General features: G+C 38.9%; 1 long non-coding RNA gene across 1 annotated transcript; it reads right to left on the bottom strand.

The window, feature by feature from the left end:
• Positions 1-522: 522 nt before the first annotated feature.
• Positions 523-1,570, bottom strand: LOC135181055 (uncharacterized). Its single transcript, XR_010304683.1, has 2 exons — positions 1,482-1,570; positions 523-1,407 (listed from the first exon to the last, which is right to left on the bottom strand). It is a non-coding gene; the product is annotated as an uncharacterized LOC135181055 (long non-coding RNA).
• Between the last annotated feature and the right edge of the window lie 3,134 nt (positions 1,571-4,704).

Genomic DNA, 4,704 nt, shown 5'->3' with positions numbered 1-4,704 from the left:
AATTCCTGCTTGTACTTGAGAGTATCCTTCAGCCCAGTATAGTTTACTCTCCATTGCCAAAAGAGGCTGACATGCAGAGTCTTGTTTCCCAAAGCACGAGAGACAAAATTCATAAATATCATGAAAGTCCATCACCAGTTTTCGGTCACAATGACAAGAAACTATGTTTTCTGGAAGAGCTGCATGATAGGATTTCTTTTACTGAAGAGAGGGTATGGAGGCATTGGCATTAATTCCTACTCACAATTTAGCAGTGGCTAGAAGGAGAACTGGGATTCAAAAAGTAGATTCCTCCTTAAAGATTATTATTTTATTTAGCTATGTAGCTTTTTCATCATTAAATCTCATTTGGCAGGGAGAAGTGCCTTCTCACAGATGTACATTTTATAATAGGCATCTCAGTGATGCAAAGGCTAAAGGAAAGCATTTCTGTCTTAAGTACACTTATCTCTCAAATGACCAGTCAGCATATGTAGTCAGAATATTCAGTTACTATAATTTAGTGCACTACAGAACACAGAGTACTGAGAAGCAGAAGTCAATAAGAATATTTAATAAACAGGAGAAGAACAGGAAATCTACACTGAATTATTGCCAGCTTGTTATCCTTACAGGTCCTATTCTGTCTTATTTACTCTCCTTAAAAACTAATTTTCCATTATTTCAGTTAAGCATTCAACCTTCTCCACAGTGCACAACAACTGCTTCTTCAGAAAATCGGAGAAATACAGGGAAACGTAGTCAGGGTGAGGAGGAATAATGTAAGGCAGGCTGCAATTGCAAAAGCAGAGGCAGAGCCACTCAGTGTTACATCAGGAGCTGCCGCCTCACTCTTCCTGGGGCTTGCAGCATTCTGCATTTTGTACAATTTTTTGATAGGTTCATATCCAAGTAGATCTACCTCAACCCCCTGCCCTTCTTTTTTCTTTTTAACCTTGTAATTGGCCTTTTTCCATACAGTATAATGCTAGCCTTTAAGCATATTGTTACTAAGCATATTGCTACTATGCTAATTGCTTAAAGCTGGGAAGGAGACCCATAAAAGACAAAAAAACCCCAAAACATCCAGCCCAAAAGAATAACACTTTAGATCCATCCTCTTAGCTGAATGCCACGACGTCTGCCTTAGTCAGATTCTCGGGTACCATGTTCTCCCCAGGGAGTCAACGTTTGTAACAGATGAGGACAGAGGAATTTACCAGTAATTGCAGCGGGGATTTCTGATCTCAATGACAGCATGGGAGGTCATGAAACAGACCTCAAGACCCATCTGTTAAGTCTGGGTTTGTGTTAGAAAAGCAGACAGAAGTATTCAAGAGAAGAATTCAACAGCTCTTCATCTCCTGAATGTCTGACTTCCTTCCCCTCTGGAATTGCTCACCTTGGCCTTTAGAGGTGGTCAGACATCTGTGCTGCAAAAAAAAGGCCCTGTAAGGTTGAAACACCGGACAGAAACATCAGAGCAACACTCCTTCACTCACCTAAAGATCCAGCCAGTAAGGTCATTTCTTCTGTTGCAGTGGAGTGTTCAGGAGGCTCAGCTGCTGATAGGTGCTTACCCTTCACAGTACATTCTATACATTCAGGGGAAAAAAAATAGAAGTGGTTTATGCAAAAAGTAAGTCAGCTATATGATTAAAACTAGCAACTTAAAAATGTATAGCTTTAACTCAGCCACACATTTGCATCCACATACAGAATCAAAGGGGAAAAATTCACTGCATTTTTACTGACAATTGCTATAGGATTAACTTCAGTGACTATTAAACCACAGGTTGAATCATATGAATCCTCAGAGCTGACTCCTGGTCACCTCAGAGAGAAAATAAATAAATCTGACTGTGAAACAGATGGATTGTATCTGACTCCTGTGCATTGGGTAAACTCCCATGTCACCTAAGGATGGTCACCCCAGCCACACAGCACAGAGGCACCCCAAAGCAGTGTGTGAATGTATCCACACAACCGTGTGGATATCTCTATAGAAATTTGGGAAACTTGTGGACTTGGAATTCTGAGTGCCTTCTAATTAGAAAATATGGCCACTAGAGTTCAGTGTCTAGGTTTTCTGCCTAGTATATTCAGATAAATACATAAAATGGGTTATTTTGGAGGTTGCAGTCTTTCCCTCTCACTATCCATTTGCCTTTTGAAATAGGGAGAAATCCCAGGACTTAGAGGTAAGGAAAGAAAAGAGGGCTCTCCATTTTGAATTTGCTGACATTATCTGAAACCTTCTTAGTAGAGAGTGAAGAGAAGAACTAGCAACAAGAGCATATCACACAGTGAGTTTGAGGACATTGTACACTCTGGGCTAAGTGTGACCAGAAGACTCTTCTGCATTATGAAACTTTTGTGTTGCATAGGAGGGGATTTAATTATTCAGAAGTAGCTTTTAAAAAGATCTAACTCCTTCTGTCTACAACAGATCAAGAAGTAGGTCCAAAGACTCAAGAAGAAATGGCATGAACCTCCAAAGGAGACAGATTCTAGGGCAGTCCTGAGTTTCTAGATGTGTAGCCACTGCTTGAGGAGAAACGTGAAATCCTGTACTATGTAGACAGAGTCTATATACTTGCCTTGTGTGAGGACTGAGATGCAAAATGTGTGCTAAGAAAATCTCTGCCTTCTTCTGAATTATTTCAACTCCCCTGATTGAATTACTCTTGCACTGTAAATGTGTTTTCTTATTGGTTTTCTTCTCCCATATTCTGCTTGCTTGCTTGCTTGCTTTTTCACCCCAAAAGTAAACTTGTCATAGATTTTTTTGTATTTTTTCATTCTAAATCCTCTGCAATTTAAAAAACCCAAATAAATACACAAGTCCAAGTGTGCATCTGACATTGAGGTGCACCTTCTCACAACCAAGATGATTTTGATTTGCAATTTTGTTGTAGTTGGAACACTCACCTTCAAGGATTTGATTGAGACTAGTGAAGCCAGCTTAAGTAAAAGTCAGCCTTATAGAGCTGAAACACACCCTTGGATTGTGATGATCAGCAGCACCAAGAACTTTCTCAATGGTTTCATGTGGAAACCTGCACTTCATTGCTTACATGGTATGGGGAGTCAACAGCATTTAAATAACTCAAGATGTAATAGTGTGAGACAGTTATTGGATAATAGCATCTGTTCTCAATATATAACCCTCATTACTGCTAATGGGGAATACACACACACACACATGATTATGGGAAAGATATATCATGTCAGGTACAACAGGTTTCACCTGCTGTTGTCAGGGCCAAGCTTTTCAGATTTAGTTGTAATAAAACATGGCTTTCCATGAAGGAAAAAATCAACCCAGCTCTTTGTGTCCAAACATCTTCTTGTTAGAGGATATGCACAGGGAAGTTTGGGCTGTGCCCAGTGGGCTCAAGGACACTCATTGGGCCAATCAGATCAATAAATGAGATATTATCACCCATTATATCACTGAAGCAAATTGCAGCTATGTTTATCCTGAAAATGAAGAAAAGCTGTGTCTTACAGAGATGTACTCTCCCATGGGCCATCACCACCACCACTTTTTTGGGGCAAATCTAGGCCACTTTGGATTAAAAAAAAGAAGGGCAAAAAAAGCTACTCAAGCCACTCTTTAAGCAACACCAGGACTCTGTTCACTGACAGTGGGATTGATGGAAAAAATGCATAGGTTTCATCAGAATTAGGATTCAGTGTGTATTTAAATGATTTAATAAGGAGAGAAATTATTTTACAGACGAGAAATCTATCTGTAAAGGTCTGCCGTATTTCCACCTGCTGAAGACATTGGCTGCAACACCAATCTGAAATGTCTACTGCCACCTCTTCTCTGCAGAAGAGTCAGTAAACCTACTCTCAACAGACATATGCATGGGAGATTTCCTTTTAAACAAATACTTTTTAAAAAAAAAATAGGCCCCCACAGATTTGAAACTCACTTCTTTGACATATACATTACAGGCAGGTCTCTGCTATTTAGAGTTTGACTCCTTCAAATATTTATTTATTTATTTGTTTGTTTGTTATTAGGATTTTAGAATTTGCATTTTGTTCTAGAAGAAAAGATCTGTTGGTTTGTTGGTTGTTTTTTTTTTCCTGAAGGAGGATTGTACTGTCATAGAGAGCAATGAAACATTCTGAGCTGCTTTTGAAAAGGTGAGTTAAATAGTGCACTGCCACTAAAAGGAGTGACTAACATTACTTTGAAAGGCTGATCTGATTGAAGAATGCAAAAAAAAAGGGGAGAGAATGACAGAGCAGTATATATTCAGAAACCTCAGCAGTTGCTTATACTGTGATAAAAATGTCAAGATAATGACTTTGATAATATGTATTTTTTTTTCTCGTATCATACTTTCCCACATTATCCAGGAGTCAGGCCATTGTTCTGTGGCCTTACTGAAAGCTCTCAAAATTTACTTTAAACTGCAATGCAGGGAAATTAATTTCTTTAAAAAGTCCACCATCAGAGAATGAGGATTATAGCATATTTAATCAATTCTGATATAATCAGACTCCTTTTTTAGCCCCCTTTCCTAATCCCTCAAGGATTTATTAAAAACTATTCTAGAGTCAGCATAAGGGATCCCACGAGTCTGTAACAAAGAGGAAACTGCATCTCTTAACCTTTCAGTGCCTGTATATGTTTGAAAGAAAATAAGTTTAGTGCTGGAAGACCTCTGATGTTGAAAACCCAGTTTTTCTGGGGTGGAGTTCCAG

The sequence above is a fragment of the Pogoniulus pusillus genome, chromosome 14 (assembly GCF_015220805.1).
Source record: "Pogoniulus pusillus isolate bPogPus1 chromosome 14, bPogPus1.pri, whole genome shotgun sequence".
Classification (NCBI taxonomy): Eukaryota; Metazoa; Chordata; class Aves; order Piciformes; family Lybiidae; genus Pogoniulus; species Pogoniulus pusillus.
The sequence above is the reverse complement of the archived record's forward strand: the minus strand, read 5'-3'. Positions and strand labels throughout refer to the sequence as shown.